Source organism: Phyllostomus discolor, chromosome 5, assembly GCF_004126475.2.
Source record: "Phyllostomus discolor isolate MPI-MPIP mPhyDis1 chromosome 5, mPhyDis1.pri.v3, whole genome shotgun sequence".
Taxonomy (NCBI): domain Eukaryota; kingdom Metazoa; phylum Chordata; class Mammalia; order Chiroptera; family Phyllostomidae; genus Phyllostomus; species Phyllostomus discolor.
The window spans coordinates 11584619-11605518 of NC_040907.2; the positions used below are offsets into that span (position 1 = coordinate 11584619).

General features: G+C 51.9%; 1 protein-coding gene across 2 annotated transcripts in view; it reads right to left on the reverse strand.

Annotated features, from left to right (window-relative positions):
• Positions 1 to 20900, reverse strand: part of CAPZB (capping actin protein of muscle Z-line subunit beta) — a 122199-nt gene that overhangs the window by 92909 nt on the left and 8390 nt on the right. The gene's annotated exons all lie outside the window — the stretch shown is intronic.

Consider the following 20900-nt stretch of genomic DNA (forward strand, 5'->3'; position numbering starts at 1 on the left):
AAAACCAGAAGTAAACAATAACTATTATCATTTTCGAGGCCTTAAAGAAAAAAAAAACATTCATTGTGCTGGAACTAGGGATTCCCAGTAACCAGCCCCAGGCAGTCCCCACCACCACCACCCTCAGAGGCGTGGCAGGATGAAACGAGGGCAGAGGTACAGCTCCCGGCACAAAATCTGGCATCCCCGTACCTGCATCCTTTCCAGAGGCCCCGTCCTCATTCACACTAACAACAACCACTGTTTGATGCCCACCCTACTGCTAGCGTAGACACACTGGGTCAGCTCTTTCTAACTCGCTGGTGAGCGAAAGGGAGAAAATGAGGCTCAGGAGCCTGTCCAGAGCGCGGTGCCTGGAAGAGGCTGCCCCCCAAGACTCAAATCAAGACTGCTCAACTCCAGGGCCCGCGTTCCTTCCTGGAACCCCCTTTCCCTTACAGACCAAGCTCCAGGTGAAGACAGGTACCACCACCACCACCACCACCACCACCTTCCTCTCTATGGGCTACTTCGTTTCTTTTCGACCATCTCAGACAGGGAGAAGGGAGCACGCTCGACACTGAAACGGCTCCAATGTGGCTCTCAGTGTGCCTGTGCACATCCCAAACCTGCCCCACGGGGCTCAACTATTCCCCACGTGTCCTGAACTCAGGCCAAGTCCACAGACCAACGGATGCTGACGGTCTTGGAAGCAGGCTTCAGCCCTCCCCTGCTAAAGCCCGTACACAGGAGCGGTGTTTTCCAGCGGTGAACTCAGGTGAGAAGATGTGGCTGCCATCTTGGCACACGTGAGTCTAGGTGACGAGAGGGGTAAGGTGGTCTTCGAACAGGCACTCTGCCAGTTGTCCCCAGCAGGACAAAAGTTCCACCTCAGGAGGCTCAGGCGGGTGAGAGATGGCATCGCTGCACGTTACAGCCGGACCAGCGGAGAGCAAGAGTCCATGTGCGACTCTGGACCCAGAGGCACTTCCCAAGAGGCGCTCTCGGAGGCCAACAGTGGGCGGTCTCTGAGCAGCACCCAGCTGTGATGCTGCTTCCTGACTCATGGCCCAGGTGGGCCTGCTTTAGGAAACCGAACATGCGCATTCTAGTCCCTCCCCAACCCCTCAAACAGACTACCTGCGAGAGTTCATCAGAAGAATTTTTTCACTTTTTACATTTTTTTAAAAGGTCATCATGGGGTCCCTTAGGGTGCAGACCTGACATACAAAATGCCCACTTCACTCACTGTGCACGTGTTTGCAGGGTCTAAGAGCAAAGGCGCCTCCACAGGGTGGATCCTGAGCCAGGAGGAGGCGCAGCACTTGGAGACAGACCACCGAGGCTCACCCATCCTTTCCCTGAACCCAGAAAAGAGAAGCTCCCACAAAACCCCCTGGAAACTGAAACCTACAAAAACCACCCTTTTACACGTTTGCAACATCAGCTGGTATTTAGGCTTGTGTTGGAAGATCTTGTACTTCGGAAGGATAACGGGGCAGGAGAAGAAAAGTATCTAACATCCAGACACTCACCACGTTTGTTTTGGAAAAGACCAGTCCAGAGTCCACAAAAGGTTAGGAAAAAAACCCAGCGACACCACCACCAATGTTTGTCTTTGGAATAATAGAAAGGGATGTTTATTATTTGTAAGAATTATCTCTGCTATTACATGACTCATTCCTGCATGCCAGGCCGCTCTCATCTGCAGCCAAGGAGAGACGGCTGAATCAGAAAGTCTGCAGAAGTTATCACTGCCCAGTGATGACGCACTGCGGGGCAAACTGATACGCACCGAGTCAGCTCTGGGGAGGAACTGTTATTGTTCCTCTCATTATTACCAGCTGTTCCTATTTTACTGTCAGGGCTGAACGACATTTCAATCCAAGAACTCATCAACCTCGGCAGTTGGACTGTTCCGAAATGCCCACGGAGAATCCACCACGGGTGCTGGGGGCGGATCCTGGCACAAGGAAGGGGCGTGGAGGGGGCAGAAGACGGAAACAGGAGAGGAGCGGGGAAGGAAACAGGAGAGGAGCGGGGAAAGGACGACGGTGGAGCAGAGGAAAAGAACCTGCCGCCTCGGATGGCGCACCGGAAGCCTGTGAGAGCGGAAGTGCACAGCTCTGCAACTGGCAAGACAGGAACGCTTCCGCCTTGATCCCAACTCACATGGGACGACAGGAAGGAGAGGAGCGCACAGAAACAGGTGAAATGATACTGACCACTGCACGTGCTGCACTAAGAGAAAGTAAGTAGGGCAGACAATGCCGCCCCCTGCACAGAGGGGGAAGCCGAGGCTCCGGGGGACCAGCGCTCCCAGCCACTCCGAGATAAGGCTGCGCCCACTGGTGAGCAAAGTCTGCACGGGACAGCGTGGACCGAAGTCACCCACTTAGAGCTTCCACTCCTCTGGATGGCTCAGAAGTAGCCAGGCCTCAACATATCCAAAAGCAGCCTCAGGGTTTTCTCCCACCCAAACCTAATAATTACACAGAAATAATAGCTAACATCTACTCAGCATTTATTACTAGGTGCCAGTAATGATGCTATGAAGCATTTTAATTTATGATTTTATTATTTCTCTCCGCCCCCAAGACCAGCCCTCGCTCCTTGCCAAGCCACCAGCACGTCTCACCTGGTCTACCCCAGGCGTCTTCTGCTCGACCCACACCTGCCCCAGCCCCTCCCTTCTCCACACCTGGGTCAGGGCAAGCTGTTCAAGACTCAGAACTAACCACCCCCTCTCACTGCTTACATCTTCAAAGGCTCCTAGGATAAAAACGAAACCAGCAAAGCAAAGCAAAGCAAAGCAAAGCAAAACAAAACAAAACAAGGCCTGCACTGCAGCCTAGCAGGAAGGTCCCCACCACTTCTCCATTCTCACTTTCCACCCTGGCCCTTGGCCGCATTGTCTCTTTCGGCCCCTCATATCACTAAGCTCCCTGCCACACACGGGGCTCTGCACGTGCTGTTCCTCTGCCTGCGCTGCTACTCCCTCAGCTCCAGCCTAGCCCTTCCTGACCCCACCTTCTGCCTCCGATGGTAGCACCCGCTCCTTCCGGGAGCCATGGCCATCTGTTTCCAGCGTCTGACTCCTCAGGCTCCAGGAGAGCAAGGGCGATGTACTTCCTGGTCACCTGCTTCACCAGGGGCTGGCGCAGTGTTTAAGCCGTGCCCAGGGAAAAACTAGTCATGGAGCAAATCGAGAAGAAAAGGGGGCTGCAAACTGGCTCCCGGCCCCAGGCGGGCCGTGCCCCAGGCGTGAACAGCAAGGACGGTGAGAGGCCCCAGGGAGGTGTGGGAAGAGCACCAGATGCGGAGTCAGCGCGTCCAAACTGGAAGGCCCGACGGTGCCTATTCTTGGGGGCAAATATCAGGCAAAGCAGACAAACCCCAGGCACCACCCCCCTTGGCTGGAACCAGCATTGGACCTGCGAGTGCTGCAACTGAACGCACCCCAATTCTGTCCACTTCCACCACACCACCCTCTCTCCCTGGACACCCTAACTGCTCCCACGGCTCCCACTGTAGCCTCTCGCAGCTCTGCACCTGCACAGCAGCTGGAATAGCCCCTTTCTAACGTAAAATCACACCACTCCCCGGCTTAAAACCCTGCTGGCTTCCTGCTGGCTTCCTGCTGCCCCGAGAAGGGAATCTGGTGCACGAGGTGCAATGTGGCCCTGCCGACCCAGCAGCTCGACGCAGTGCCTTGTTCACGTGCAGACCCTGCTCTCTAGCCCCCCGCCTCAGGGCCTGGCACCAGCTGCCCCCTCCTCAGATCTCCCTGCGCTGGCTCCGTCTCAGCAGCCCCGTCTCACCTGGAAGGCCCATGGGGGGCGCCTTCCCTCCTCTCAGGTCCTGGCACATGCCCCTGCTTCGTTTCTCCACAGCGCTTCTCACCGGAAAGGCTCAGGTTTTTGTTTACGATCCGTCTCATCCCAGGAAGGCAGGGGACTTGGCGTGGTTCACTACATGGGTGAACATTTGCTGAACCAATGCCTCTTACAGTGTTAATAGCAAACAATTACTGAGCCCCGCCTGGGAACCAGGCAGCCAAAGCAGCGGGAGATGCAGCAACTCATCCCGCAAACAACACGCCTATGATGCCCGGCTTGCAGGTGAGGACAGCGAGAAACAAAGGAGGACAAGAGGACAAGAGGACGAGTAGGCCTGAAACCCAGGCAGCCGGCTCCCACATGGGCGCTGCTGACCAAGGTGCGCGCTGCCTCCTGCTGCTCTGCTGGATTACAGGCGTGCCTCCCACAGCGGACGGGGAGCCCTGGGCAGCAGGCGCCAGGTCCTCCCCGGGGCCGGGCACCGGCACAGGAAGTCCTGGAAAGAAGCTCAGGAACCAAGGAGGGAATCAGGGAAGCTGCATAAAACACAGGCGTGACCAGCGACCCCGCTCGGGGTTTGCCACTCACACCCGAACTGACCAGGCAGAACGAGGACTCAAGTGCTGGCCCCATGACACACGTCCCCAAAGAGCAGGTCTGTCCTATGAGGTCACCTGTTTCACCCCATGCTAACTACTACACCCTCATTTTAAAAACTCCTCTCCACGGGAAGTGAAGTAAATGACATTTGGAAGGCATTCCATACTGCTTTTATTTTACAAAACGATATACAATCACTAAGAACCACTATTGTTTTCCACAGGTTACACATTTACACACAATCTTCCTCCAACCCTTGCAACCTTGTGAGGCTCACGTGACCATCCCACCTGACGAGGAGGCTCAGCGATTTGAGGGAGCTTGTCCAAGGTCACAAGCAGCGAGGCAGGAAAGCCAGCTAGCTGTCTGCCTGCAAACCTGCACTCTTTACCATAACGGCAGAAGCTTCAATAACGCACTCCAGAAAGTTGCCACCATCTTCTCCAAACGTCTTAAAAGTACTCGTGCCAGGAGTGGAGCTTCGAGGCTGGAAAGCAAGGCAGAGCCACTCCGGGGGGGGGCGGCGGGTACAGTTTGCAGCGCTGTCTCAAGTCCCCCACGGCAGCTTCAAGCTCCCTTGGCGGGAAACTGCAGGGTCAGCGGGAACCACAGAGAAAGAGAGCAACTCTCGGTACAGGGAGGATGAGGGGCTGAGTGGTGAGTTCAACCCGTGGCTTCTCGGAACCTTACCGCCAAGAGGAAGCCGGACTGCAGCCGGAGCAGCCAGGAAGCAGAGGGGGCCCAGAAGGGCTGCCAGCCCCGAGCCTCGTGGGCGCCCACGCCTGAGGGCAGATGGAGGCGATGAACGAACGCCTCCCGTCCGGGCGCCCGGGTGAAGGGGAAACAAAGGTGGCCATCTGAAAACCAGGAAGAGCCGACGGTGTGCTGAGCGCATGCTAACGAGAGTGGATGTGGAAACAGAAGCACTCAACAGCAGCAGCTGCTAACCAGGGTGCCTGGGATCCCCAGGGTCTCTGAGCATCCATCAATCAGAGACCGGGGATAGTCTGTTCCCATTTCCATTTTTTAACTCAATGAACAAACTTCATTCTCTAAAAGAGGCCAATCTGAGAGGACTTCTTTGTGCCGCTCAACGGGCCTGCCAAGCAGGTAATGGAGTCCAGACAAGCAGGCTGCCCTCGCTGACCATGTCCCAAACCGTAACGTGGGGACATTATGGTCTTGGACACACATGGTGTAACTGGTCCTGTGACGCAGGACAGCTCAGGACGAGCAGAACGCCCAGGGCCCGTGGCCGCCTGTCTGCCACGGCCCCCACCACTGGGGTCTGGCTGGCCTGGCCCATTCACTCCCATCATCACTTGTCACAGTGAGCTCGGGAATTGCACTCCTGCTCCACAGAAGCCACGGAGGGGCTATGAGGAGAGAAGAGCCCCAAGGCCGCAATGTGCTGCTCCTCTCAAATCCTCCCCAAAGGGCAGGCAGGCTCAGAGGTCCACGGTCACGTCCAGCACCAGAGGCCACCGAGTACTCTTTCTAAGTCACGAAGATGTCACCACCTCTGAGCAAGTTACTCGCATGAAAAGACCAATTTCCGGCATTTCACAGGGTTCCTGCATGCAAGGCTCATAATCTTAAGAGGAATCAATAATCTGCTGCTATAGCAAATGAGCTGAAGAGAGGAGAAAAGACTGTGAGGAATAAACAAATGCAAAAATAATCTCTGAATAAAATCTCTCAGAAGAGTCAGCGGCAAGTCCCAGGCGGGATCAGGTATTCCACAGGAAAAACAAAACAAAACACCCCGACACAGGATGCGCTTCCAGCGTCACACAGAGGCTGGCACACAGCAGCACCTTTCCAGGGCACCAGCTACGCGTGCCCTCGCACGTTCACAAGCACATGGCCTGCGAAGGAGCGCGGAGCCAGCCCTACCCCTCACCCCACACCGCCCAGGAGGAGGGGCTCTGTGCCCAGCCCAGCCTGTCTCTAAGTATCTGCCCATCCTACCTACCACAGGACATCCTCAAGCCTCACTTGGGCTGCCCCCCCCCCACTTCTACGGGGGAAGGGGAAACAGTAGTCTAGTACAAGAGCTGCTCAGACCACAGGAATCAAACAATGCAACCCAAGATCACTAGCATTTTATGGAGAGAAGGAATGGGGTGCTTAGCCTGAAACCCGACTTCAGTGAGAGGTGCTGTTACCCAGGCCATCTTTGTTTCTCTCGGTCACAAGAGGAGTAAGAGGCATAAACAAAGGTCATTACACTCACCTTAAGGCACTCTTGAGGACTTTCATCCAGGAAATGGAGTAATGACCAGCATTCCACGCTATTGCTTAGAGATTAACTCAATGGGTGAGGGGAGGGGTGGCTTAAAGGGTACATTCAACCCCAGAAAAGCAGGAAGTTCCAGCAAAAAAAGACTGTCACTCTATCCAAGTCTCGTTGGAACTAAAGCACAGCAGGAAAATCGGGCAGACCAAGGGGAATTAGAGCCATTCACAAAGGGAGGGGCCTTGGGATTAATGGACTCTTTAATTTGCGAATTTCCTGGGGTTTATGGCTAATTAGGCCCCTTAACGGTGCTGTAATGTGATCACGTTTCAGCTGAATTCACGGAACAGCTGAAGGAAGAAGATGGCATGGAAGGCACCACCGGGCCCCAGGGACCGCAGACAAGGCCCACAACACTTGCTCCCTGCCTTGATCCGCACTAATTAGGCTCCTCTAATTCCCCAAACGGGGCCTCAGAGGGCACCCTGCAATCCGCCGTGTGCGTGTGCGCAGACACCACCACTTCCCAGGCCTCTCTACATCGTCAGTACAAGCGCACGCACACGGCTCACAGGTGGGGAGAAATGGCAGTAAGTGAAACTGGCAAACACTTGCGGATGAAAATATGCAACTTTGTTAACCTATGAATGAAAAATAAGGTGCTACTTAAAACCCATTATATTAGAAATTAAGGAAGAAAAACACTCAGGGTTGACAAGGAAGCAAGAGAAGCACTCTTGTGCTGCCGGTGGCATCGTGACAGGCAGGAAACCGAGGGAAAACAGTGCAGGAGCCGTCCAGAGCGTGAAGCATCCACACTTGGGCACAACGATGTCACTCCCGGGAGTCCGCCCTACGAACGCACCCAAACACACAGAGAAGTGCATAAAGGACCACCGTCACCGGGACACTGTTTGCAATGCGAAACACGAGGTGACCCAGAGATGGAAGATCGATCAGGGAGGCTACTGCTGGGTCTTGTCATCTTCTCTAAGGACCACCGAGTGGCCATTCAGGAATCTCAGTGATGTGAAGCAGTCTTAGGTCATGTAAATTATTCTTACCAGGCTTCACTTTTTAGAGCAGTTTTGGGTTCACAGCAAAACTGAGTGGAGGGCACAGAGACCTCCCATGCAGCTCCCCCCTCCACTCTCACACAGCTTCCTCCATGAGCACACCCCCGCCAGAGGGGCACCTCGCTGGGAACCAGGGACCTGCAGTGACACCTCGTTCTCACTCACAGCATGGAGGCTGCGTTAGGGTTCACTCCCGGTGACTTTTGATGCGTCTGGCAAATGTACATGTAGTGACACGTGTTCACCATACAGAAGAGTTTCACCACCCTAAAAATCCTGGTGCTCTGCCTACTCATCGCTCCCTCTCCCCTAACCCCTGACATCTACTGGTCTTCTTACTGTCTCCACAGTTTTGCCTTTTCCAGAGTGTCACGGAGTTGGAATCACAAAGTATGTAGCCTTTTCAGATTGGCTCCTTTCACTCCGTACTGCACATTTAACTATACATTTAAGGTTCCTCTGTGTCTTTTTTTTTTTTAAGAGAAAGAGGAAGAAAGAGAAACATCAATGTGAGAAAGAAATATCCATTGGTTGCCTCCCATACAACGCCCAGACCAGGGACCAAGCCCACAACCTAGGTGTGTGCCCTGACCAGGAATCGAATCAGCAACCTTTCAGTTACGGGCTGACCTCCAACCAACTGAGCCACGCTGACCAGGGAGACAGCTTATTTCTTTTTAGGGCTGAACAACTCTACTGTCTGGGTGTACCACTGGTTGTTTTCTTCATTCGCCTACTGAGAAGCATCTCGGTTGATTTCAGGTTTTGGCAATTATGGATAAAGCTGCTGTGAACACCTGTGTTTTGTAAGAGCAGGTGTTTGTATGGAAGTTTTCACCTGGTCTGGGTCGCTCGGTATCAAGGAGCGCAACTGCTGGATCATAGGGTAAAATACAGTCAGTTTTCAAAGAAACCATCGCACCGCCTTCCGAAACGGCTGCACCACTCTGCACTCCTGCCCCCAGGAGCAACCGCCAGCTCCTGCTGCTCCGGGCCCTGTCCAGTGTTTGGTGCTGTCGGCGTCTGGATTCCGGTCACTCCAATAGCATGTAGTGTAGCATCTCATTGTTTGGTCACATGAATTTTTAAAGAGGTAAGTTACAGGTGGCCTATGGCTATAACTAATCCAAAAAAAATGCATGTATAAAAGAAATAATAGAACTTATAAAAAATGAAAGTTACTAGTGATTTTTCCTTCTATGATCCTAACTTTGCACAATGACTATTAAGTCAAACCATATGAAACTGACAACGATCAACCATTTTCGCCAACAAAATGGTAATTTCATATGGTTCAACCCTGCAGTTTGACAATTAAAATAAGTTTTAAGTGCTTCAGGCGTTCACAGCATTGTCCTTAACTACACTACCACCCACGCACTCTTTGATACAAAGAAACATCACACACACACGTGGGCAAACAAGCCGATCAGTCTAAAAGCCAGTCACTGGGACTCTGTAGCCCAAAAGAGCAGACAGATCCTTCAAAGACGACGTGAAACAGAAGGCAGGAAAAGCAGCCAATGCAAGTCAGCCCCGGCCCATTTCGAAGCCCGGTTCCGAAACTGCCAGGCGGGCTCTCCTCCCCCCGCCGTGTGCAGACGCACTTCTCCGTTACATGTTCACACGACACAAAGCCAGGACATACGCCGGACACTGGAGAGCGAGTGGTGGGGGAGGTTCTGCCCTTCCTAGACTTTCCCTCTCTCCTCTGCCCACCCTTCAAAAGGCCTCCACCTTCAACCAGGACCCACTTTGCCCAGGCCAGGCTCTTAGAGGATGTCTGCTTCCCTTCCCTAGCCTCAGGACGGGCTCATTTTACTTAACGAAGTCCCCTGACTCCAAGTGGCCAGAAAATGAATCCGAAGGACAGAAAAGGCAAAGGGAATAACCATTGTATAGGTGGAACCATTTCTTAAAAAATAAGCACACACATAGAAAATGTGTATCAAACTCTCTGCAGTATTTCTGGGGGTGGAGTTAGGGAGTGGTTTCACTTTCCAAGTGACATATTTCTATACTAAGTAGAGTAAGTAGTGCTTCTGCAGTCAGAAAAACAAGAAGGAAATCACAGTATTTTTAAAGACAGAGAATAGGAAATCTGCTTTTACTTCTTTTTTAAACTTCCTGCCACTCCTTGCTCAGCTTCCCAGCCCCTACTTCATTGCTTCCACATGGTAGTATTTCTTAACCCCCCCCCCCAAAAAGAGAGGGGGAAGGGGAGAAATGCTACGCACTGGGAGACCAGCACAGGCTGGGCACTGTGCTAGGTGCTCCATCCACACCACAGGCCCTTCTGCTCAGCTGAAGCGGGCGCCGCCCTCTCGGATCGGAGACTGAGGCCGGCTGCAGGCAGCCACAGTCTCTAGGAAGAGGTCCACAAAACGACAGAGGGCACGGGCTTTGCGGAACCCTCCCTGGGGAGGGGCACCGGGAGCTGTGTGTAAGTCAGGAATCGTGTTCACGCTTCAGAGCTACCCCGTGAGGTGGAGTACTAAGACTGGCGTCCCTGTTTCAAGGATGGGAAAGGAAAGCTCCTCATCGAGCAGGATGCAAGCACCACGAGGGCAGATCTTCTTGTATTCAGTGCTGGACCCCGAGCACCCAGAACAGAGTAGGGTCACGGGAGTGTTTCCAGAAGTATTATTGGTGGATACGGGAGTGACCCCTCACAGGCAGCCAGAGGTGAAGTGGCCTGCACACGGCTGCCCGGCCAGTAAGCCAGTGGTAGAGTCAACTTCTGGGCTCCAAATCCTTGGCCTTGCTATGGGTCTCCCTTACCTTGTGGCACATGGAAACAAGAGAATGTCTTGGAACCAAGCGCTGCCTCTGCCTCTCTAGTCCCTGGAGCCCCCAGCAGGAGCTGGAGTTTGCCTGGCCTGAGGTGAGCTCCAGGCTCCAGACAGCTCCAGAGGGAGCGTGCTCCAAGCAGGCCTCGCGTGGAGATGCGTGGGGGAGGCCACGAGCGGGCCAGAGGGGCGGGCCTCCCCCCAGGCACCTGCTCCCCTCTCTCCTGAACACTCACAACCATCAGCCCCTGATGTGAGCGCTCCAGTCAAGTCTATTTAAAAAAAAAAAAACAGCCAAAACTTGATTGAACTTTTACTTAAAACAAGAGTTTTACATGTTCATGAAACAGCCACCGCATAAATAAAGATTTAACTGAGGATGAGCTAGAACGAGGGCATCTGAACTCTACAGCTAACTGGAAACGTAGTAGCTACAGGTAAGTTACTTAACCTCGCTGAGCCCCCATGTTCTCACCTACAGAACGAAGATAACACCCAGTCTCATGGGAATGAATGGAGATTACATTATCGCATTTAAATGAGGTAACACACTTACATGATGCCTGGCACACTATTCCTGGCACACAGGAGTATCAACAAATGCATGCAATTGCTATCCCAGACAAAAGTCATTGAAATGGCTGTGTAAGAAAGGACTGTGAAAAGACCACTTTTTAAAAAAGCCCACTTAGTCCAATACCCTCATTACAGACGGGGAAACTGAGGTCCGAGGAGGATAAGTTAGATAACTACTGACTATCCATTTACCCCAATGCCTTATAAATGGTGGGCACACTGAATGCGGTATATAAACACTTCACATGAAATAACATATTCACCTAATCTGCTTATGAATCATTTAAAATAGGTCCAGCTTAATGGTGTTACTCCCTGTGACTCTTACCTAGAATAATTTAAGTTAAAGACAACTCCTCAATGGGAGTCAACATTCATCTGGACCTGCACTGTCCAATTCAATAACCACTAGCCACATGTGGTTATTTAAGTTAATCAGCCCTGGCTGGAGTGGCTCAGTGGACTGAGCACCCACCTGCCAACTAAAAGGCTGTTGGTTCGATTCCCAGTCGGGGCACATGCCTGGGTTGCGGGCCAGGTCTCCAGTTGGGGATGAGGGAGAGAGACAACCCCAATGTTTCTCTCCCTCTCTTCCTCCCTCCCTTCCCCTCTCTCTAAAAAGTAAATAAAACATTTAAAAACAAATAAAAAATAAATTTAAGTTAATTAAAATTAAGTAAAACTAAATCTTCTGTTCCGATCACACCAGCCACACGTCAAGTGCTGAAGAGCCACAGAGGGCTGTGGCCGCCTGCGAGCACAGACACAGAGCGTGCCTGTCGCCACGGAAGTTCCGGTGGCCAGCAGAGGAGGCGTCCTTACACAACAGACAATTTCTCTTCTTAAACAGTGGTTCTACTTCCTAAATCCTACTGCCTCTTAATAGCCCTGCCGGGATATAAAAAGAAAAAAAAAACCTCGTTAGCCTTCCTTTTTCTGCAAATCTGCACATTCTTATAAAAAAAGTTCAAAGCGGCGTTTGGGGGGTGCTGAGATCTAGAAGACCAAGGGGAGCAGGGACGGGTCAAGTAAAAAGGGCTTTAATAGAATGTAAGCAAACATGTGACTGGGGCGACTGGGGCTGCTGGGCTCCCCCCCACCCCAGTAAACGGAAGGGTCTTCACAGCAGGCCAGACGCCCCTCACCGGCGCTCGCTCACACAGGGCGACCACGAAAGGCTGGGTGAGCGCCTGTGGCCTTCCGACAAGGCGTGACTGGCACACGAGCCAAGGCCCTTCACAGTTGTTTCCTGATGCCAGAACTCTTGCGTGGCCCCATCTGAGTCCAGCACAGCCCCACAGTCGCTCCTTCTAGTGGTCCAAAGAGCAAGCAGTTCTGGTAGGCAGAACGAGACCCGGAAAGGGAGCCTTTCTGCCACCACGCCCACCCCCATCGCCTTCTCTGAGGCCCCAGGAGGCTGGCACCCCTCCGGGAGAACCGCCTGGCACCCTCAGCTCTTGGGAGAAAAGGACACACGGCCATAAGTGATCTGAGTCACTGATGCGCACACTCTCAGGCGAGTCTGAACGAGGTGATGGGTACTCTGTCTCGTTTCTGCTCTCATACTGAAACAAGTGCCCTTTTCACAGCCATTTTAGAGCCACATCCTTCACATTTTTTGTGCTTTTTGTAGATGTCACAGTTTAAAAACGGCCCCGAGCACAGTGCTGCCCAGAGCTCTGAAGCACAAGGTGACAGTGAGGCACCTCACAGGGAAAACACACGTTAGATAAGCTCCACTCGGACAGGAGTCCCAGTGCTGTTGGCCGTGACCTCGACGTTGGTGAGTCAACTATACTAAATAAGTGTCCTTAAACAGAAACACATAAAACAAGGTGTTTAAAGAATGTTTCACATCAGACCTCATCCATCTTACAGCTGCAAGTGTGTATACCCTTTCACTGACCTCTCCCTGCTTCCTCCACCAGCAGCTCCCGGGAACCATTTTCTACTCTGTTTCTATGAACTTGAACTTTTTTTTTTAGATTCTACATATAACTGGTAGCCTGCAGTACCTGCCTTTCTCTGTGATGGACCTATCGGATTACATCGGATTATAAAGGTGCTGTGACCAGAGGCTCCCAGGAGCCCTGCCCCGCATCTCCCCGAGGAGCAGTGGCTTTGCACCTGCCAGTCGCGTGGCCGTGGTGACACCACAGCCGTGAGCACCAGGAATCCACGGCACAGACGGGTGGGGAAGCATGCACGGGAAAGTCAGACCCCCAGCTCATCCCACAGCGGGGGAAGGGTCAAGCAACTTGTAGGCAAAATATTAAACGCATCTAACATGTTTATGAGGTTTTTATCAAGAAAATGCTTGTGAAATAAGGCTGAATATCAAAATAGCACAGACAATGTGTACTTAAGCCTGTGAAAAACCTTTCAAAACTATGCACAAAGATGCTGAAGCAATGAAACAAAAGGGTAACAGTAGCGGCTGGCAGGGTAAGATTATGGGTGATTTTTTTTCTTTTTTCTTTTCTAGATTTTTCCAACTTTCCTATAATGAACATATTACAACAATAGAAAAAACACAATTTAAAAAATAATAATACTACCACCCTGGCTGGCGTAGCTCAGTGTGTTGAGCGTGGGCTGCCAACCAAAAGGTCGCTCGCTGGTTCAATTCCCATCAGGGCACATGTCTGGGTTGCAGGCCAGGTCCCCAGTGGGGGCCACGTGAGAGGCAACCACATATTGGTATTTCTTTCCTTCTCTTTCTCCCTCCCTTCCCCTCTAACAATAAAGTCTTTAAAATACTACTACTACTACTATCGGATTTCAAGGGGATCCCACACGGCAGGGAACAGGGTCAAGAAGCCTCCCAGGGTCCCTGCCATGGGTGCTCATGTCCAACTAGACGGCCCTGTCCGCCCTCCCCCAGGCTGTGGGTTCCTCGAGGCAGGGACGTCCCTTCATCCAGATCAGAGCCCCAGGTCCAGGCACTCAGCAAACAATCAGGGTGGCCCCGCAGTGCAGGAGCAACAAATACCCGAGGCAAGAGAGCCAACCGCTCCACTGCACAGCTAAAGGCTGCACCGCGGTGGGGTCAGGGCACCGAGACAGTGCCTCAGTGGTCACGGGTAAAACCAGAGCCCCCTCCGTGACACAGGACTTGCGTCACACAGTGGTCCCTGCCTCCCTGCTGAGCCTCTTCGAGCTCTCCCACCTACCTCTTCGTCTCCACCAAGTTTTTGTCAGCTCCCCTGAACACGCCATGCTCTCCTGCACCCCTGGCTTCTGACACACACAGTTCTCTGCCAGCCAGTCTATACCCCCCTTCACTGTGCTCCTAACAAATGCGTCCTCTCATCCTGGCTCCAACAAAACTCGGCTGCCTCGGAACCCAGCCTTGAAGCCCCCCAGCCAGACACCTTTCCAGTGCACCCGCGCACAGGCCCTTGCAGCAATCCCTTCCCGTTCCTCAGTTTTTTCTAACTGTCCCAATCTGTACAGTCTCCTTGTAGAAAGTACCTTTATGCCTACCTAGCCAAAGCAGAGTGCACACCGTTGTTTTTGTTTGTTTGTTTCTTTGGATGGTTGGATGGATGGATGGAGGGATGGATGGGAGGGCAGACCAATGTGAGGGCGGTCAGAGAAAGCCTGGTGAAGGAGAAGGGACAGTCAGGTCCTGGAAGGTACGTGGGATAAAGAGAGGAGGAAGGCAAGAAGGAAGATGCCGCAAGCTGAGGCCAAGCGACAGGGTCGAGCCAGACCCTGGTGGTCCACAGATGAGCACCTTTCACATCAATAGTTACAACTGTTTATTTCATTTTCAAAAAGATTTTACTTATTTATTTTTAGAGAGAGGGGAAGGGTGGGAAAAAGAGAGGGAGAGAAACATTGATCAATTGCCTCTCGAAAGCCCTTGACTGAGGACCTGGCCCACAACCCAAGCATGTGCCCTGACCGGGGATCAAACCGGTGACCTTTCAGTTCGAAGGCTGATGCTCAGTCCACTGAGCCGCACCAGCCAGGGCATAAATGTTTATTTCAACGTGTACTTGGTATTTATGGCAATTGATACTGGTTTGTATTTATGATAATAACCAAGTTTCCCTCCTAAATAACTTACTTGAAAAAATAGGCAACATAAAGAAAAGTTAATTAACAGTGTGATATGGAGATGGATGCAGTAAACCCACTAAGGCTAACTCGAGCACAGGACGCTCGTGCAGGAAAGCAAGGAGCTCCCCACCGTGGGCCAGAGCAGGGAGCCGGATTGAGGAAATGAAACTTGCCAGGCAGGGAGGGCACGGTCAGACGAGAGGGCCCTGGAGACGAGCCAGCGAGGCCACGGCTACTAAAGCAGTGACGGCAAAGTGACTGGGCAGACTGGGTGGACGGAAATAAGTCCGCTTCACCAGATAATCCCATTCCTGGGGACTTATCTCAGGAAAGTATCTCAAAGGGAGGAGGGAAACACACATATGCACACTTACACACCCACACACACAGGTGTGTGCACACACAGATATCCATCCACTGCAACCAACAGAGAGTAAAGGGCTTACAAACAGTTCACTTATTTAATTCTCACAACCCTAGGAGCTAGGTATTCTGATGTGGACATTTTACAGAGCTATGAGGACTCTGCTTTATTCAACAAGCCCTTCCCGCATGGCGACATAGCCTTCATATTTCACATTTTAAGGGCAACAATACATCCCAGTGTATTAATGTACCATCATTTTTCAACTTCCTGGTGAATATCCACTTTCTCAATGGATATTTGCTACTGCAATTCACCTCTCCTAGGTGCACTATAATACGACAGGAGCTGCAGACCAAAGGGATCTGAGTTTGAATCCAGACCTGTCCGCACTCAGAACACTGGCTTACTGGGTCGGCCGACCCCGCTGCCGGGAAGCTCTTTCACCAAGTCACGCTGGGAAGCGTGGCCGTTCCGCGCATCACTGGAGAAGCACGTTCGAAGGGGAGTTTTCAAATGCACCTGAGTTTATGCGGCACAGAAGACGCTGGCCTGTGCCAGAGCGTGGATTCCAGACTTTAAAGGCTTAGACACAGGACCCTTGTCCCACTTGCCTAGTGGTTTACTATGGGACCTGGACAAGCCACAGGCCCTGTCTGAGCAGTAAAACTCCACGACAGGACAGAAGCCAGAGGCATAAGGTTTAAAGCCGGAACAGGTGGCTCTGCGACTTATCAGTAATTTATAGGTCTCTACATTTATATAATCTACAATTTGCATAAAGTCACACGGTCCTAAATTCATAAGCTCCCATGCTAGGAGAATTCTGAGAACTAAACACAGCAGCCCCCCTTATCCACAGTTTCACTTTCCACGGTTTCAGTTACCTGCAGTCAACCACGATCCAAAAATATTGACTGGAAAATTCCAGAAATAAACAATTCATAAGCTTTAAGTGGCATGCTGTTCTGTTCAGTGGGACGAAATCTCCGCCGCCCACTCCATCTGCCTGGATGGGGACTGCCCTCCTGCCCAGCATCTCCACACGGCACGTGCTACTCGGCCACTCGTCACTTAGCAGCCAGCTCGGTCACCAGACTGACAGCCATCACAGTGCTTGTGTCTGGGTGACCCTCATTTCACCTAACAATGCCGCTGCCCACCAAAGCATGAGAGTGGCGATGCTGGCAATTCGGATGCAACGAAGAGAAGCCATAAGTACTACCTTTAAGTGAACAGGTGTGTACGGGGTGAGGCGAAAGTTGGTTTACAGTTGTTTCCACGGAAAATAATATAACAATACATAATAATACAAAAATACGCTGTTTCACGTACTCACAACTGCAAATCTACTTTTGCACCACCTGTCAGCACAGAAAAGACGCAGTATGAACAGGGTGCCTATGTCCACCAGAGAGAAGCCCTGGAGCACGCGCCCGCGCACGGCAGGGACTACTGCAGGGGGAGGCACGGGGCGTGCCCGCCCAAGCTGCAGTGCTGGGTGCAGCTCCCTCCTCTCCTTACTCACTCTGAGGCCCACTGACCGCTGCTGCAGGCGGTGTGGACTCCGGCTGCATTGTTCTAGCAGAGGCCAGCACCCGAGGCCAGGAAATAGTGTTTCCTCTCCCTAGAGAATCTTGCCTGTAATGGAATTCAACTCACAGAATTTTATTCGTTAATGCGATGCCTTACGAGGGTGTCAGACGAACAGTCAAGCCGCATGAAGCACTCGGAGAGCATCGCGGAAAGGCCCAATACCACTTCTGTGTCCTGTTCTGCCAATCAGTCACATGACGGGAGGGCCCTTCCTTAGGGACCATGGCAACCGGTTCTTGTCTGTTATCTCAAGAAATACTTCCTCAACAGTCAGTATGTACAAACAGATCCCATGGAATCAAAATAAAAGCAGGGTCCTGGGGAAAATTCCCATGATGCTTCTGTGCACTCTTCACCTGGAATTCAGCAAGCTCAGAAACCATCGCCCATCAACACAGGGAGGAAAAAAAACAACAACTATACAGCCAGTTTTACCAGAAACAGAGGGCAAGAGAATTCTAGCTATCAGATAAACACCTCTGGAGGAAGTTATTTAAAGGAAGGAATGAGGAAGTCAAAGTGGTTAAGGAAATGTGAAGATTAGACCTATTTCCCAGGAATCTACCTATTGCCAAATAGGATGAAAAGGAATACAGGCTGCCAAGACCTGAGAACAGGCAGATTCTGCCCATCTGTGAGCAGGTGCCGACACCCGCAGCCTAGCACTCTCAGCTCTCTGAGGTCAAAAACCTCTGGGTGTGGCTCTACCTCCTGGGGCTGGACTAACTAGTTTCCTTCTGGCCGTCTAGGTAAGCGGCTAATTATGGCCTCTGCTTCTTTCTGGCTCCAGCTGCAAACGTCACACAGCCAGGCATGGAGTTATGTTGGTTTCCAGATTGAATGCTAGTACGGCCACCGACAACTACCATCCCCACACTCCGCTGATTATTTCAGAACCCACCTGCATGTACACAGAGGAGAGGAAGCAGGGCAGAGAGGAAAAACGACTCCACAGTACTCAGGGCTGCAAAAACTAATTCCAAACCCTGACTACAGGTCAGAAGTTACTATGCGAGAAATGGGAGAAGCTGCAAGCTCATTCTTGGCACATTTTAACATGGCTCCAAGTTGTCAAAGCAAAACCAGGGGCAGCCACTTAACAGTCTATTTTGACCTGCAAATGTTTCAAAAATGCTGAAGAACGTTTGTTATGACCACCAACATAAAGTACTTTCTCCTACACATAACGACGACATCCTTGGACCAGCCTCTGGTGCGGATTAAGGGCTAGATTTTGGAATAGAAGGACCAGTTCAAAGGCCACCTCTGCCCCTTAATAGTTGTGTGATCTTGCATTTGTACAAGATGCCTCTGAACTTCTTAGGCCTCCATTTCCGCATCTGCAGAACGGCGGCAGGACCAGGCGGGCTGGCCCAGTGCAAGCAAGCCCCCTTGCGTGACAAACCCCTTAAGCAAACGTGCAGAGCGACCCAAGAGCAGCCCCTCTAGAAGCCGGAAAGCCAGGGCCTCTCCTTAGTGGGGCCATTGCACCAACTTTTTATATTTATGGTATTCCTCACTACAAGGATATTCTTAGAGCCAATCCAGTTTTCTTCCCTGTGGAATGGCACTCATTTGCGTGACAATAATGAAATTCCTGTAGATAATAATGAGCCTGTATTAAGTGCCCACGTATGAGGCCTCAGTCACAGCACTTTACTCTTATTTAATCCTCTAAACTACCCTGTGAAGAGGAGAACCTAGTGTCCATTTCATTAATCAGGGAGCTGAGGATGAGAGAGACGCTGTATTGTTGTAACTAGTTCAAGCTCACGGTCTGATTCAGACCCAGGCGTCTCCTTCCCTTATATCCCACAGGCTGCCTTCCAACAACTGTTGCTGTTTTTACCATTTCCTTTATCTTGCCTCCTTCTTATACCCTCAAACCTCAACATTCTACATGCCCTGAAATCAAACACATGCCCTTAAAATAAACCATTAAACCCCTGAGGCAGCAAAATCTTGCAGATCTCTGGCAGTTCACAAAGAGGAGCCTATGACAGACAACTCGCCACCTTTGGAAAATAAGCGCAGGACCTGGGGGGTGTGGGTGAGGGTTGAGCTGAAGGGCCCCGCTCCCCTCAAAGGTCCTGGGCACCAAATGTAACTGGCGCTCCAGGGCTGGCCACTCATGCCAAGAGAAGGAAAAAAATAAGCCATTTTCCAGAAGAGTGACTCTTATTGAAACCTGGAAAAAAGCACCATTTCAAACAACTTGTTCACAGAGGCAGGTGGACACGCTGCAAGGCCCCTACCCAGCAAGGCTTCCCACGGAGCTATGGGAAAAGCACCGCCGCCTGTGTGAGACAAAGTATCCACACAGGGTCCAAACTCACTCCAACACAAAGCGCAGGGAGTTTCCATATTTGAAGTCTCTTTCAGCTCTAATAACACGCTAAGAGTCCATGTCACTGGTAATAACATAGTATTATTGCTAATGTTAACAGTAACAGTTAACGTTACCATGTGTCTGGATGTACATGTATCAACTCATGTAATCCTCATAAAATCCATCAGATACTTTTATTCACTGTGAGACAGGGAAACTGAGGCAGAGAGTGAAGGAAGCTGCCTGCGTCTGCAGGCTTGGCCCTGAACCCAGGCAGTAGGCTCCAGAACCTGCCCTTCGGTGCCCCCGGACTCTGGAACCAAAACCGCCTAGGATCTTTCAGAGGCTCCCAGGACGACCAGCTGTGTGCCTCTGGGCCGAGTGGCCCGCGCCCACCATGCACGGAGCCACCAGTGAACACTAGTGCTAATGTGACCACTGTTCCATACAGCCCTGACCCCGCCCTGCCACGCCTCCCGGCAGCCTCCGCCAGCGCGGTCCCCAACAGACCAAGAACGTGCTGACCCCGCCACGGAGGCACACACGGCTCCGCTCCTTCTGTTCTTGTCCTTCCCGCCTGAAGTGACACCCACTGACCAGGAGCACACCCTGACTTCCTGAGAGGCCGCATTCAGCTGAGGGCTCAAGTCCGAACGGTCACCGCAAATGGTCTCCCACCAGAACTGCCTGACCCTGGTGTTCCGTCAGTTTTAGGCTGAACTGCTTTTACTGAGGACCTGCTAGACATCCACCCATTCACGCACACATTCCTTCACGCAGTCATTCAACAACCAACGGCCACCAACAAGGGGCTGCCACAACGAGGTGCACGAAGAGCAACCGTGCTGCCCAGAAAGCCGAGGCACACCCGTACGGTGGCAGACGGAGACATACCTAACACCTGAAGATTTAGCAGGTGTCTCTCTAATACGAGACCACAGCTCAGAAAGTTCCCGCTGCTTTCATTTCAACACCCTGAACCAGAAGAAACCCTTCATCTCCTAACCCAAGTCCAGGCTTCGGCCACTGTGGCTGGACCTCCAGGTGACCTCTCTCGACCTCAGTTTCCTTGTCCATCAACTACGCGCCCTGGTGAGGCCATCCACACGAGGCAGGGCAGCAGAGGGAACAAGCATGAGCTTTTGAGTGGGATGGACCTGGGTCCCTAACTAGCTGGGGGCCCTCAGACAAGTCACTGAACCTTTCTGAGCCTCAGTTTCCTAAACTGCACAAAGAGGGAACAGCTTCACAGGGATGGAGTTGGGAGAGTGAGAGCGAGTGACCCTGAGTATCGGCAGACACACTGGCAGAAGGCAGGCGGTTCTGCTGGACTAACAGAAAACCCTGCGGGGACTACTTAGTAACTTAAGGGACGAAGCCTGCCATCTCAGGGCGCCTCTAATAACGGGTCCACACATGCACTCCCTAACATCGAGTCATGGGCA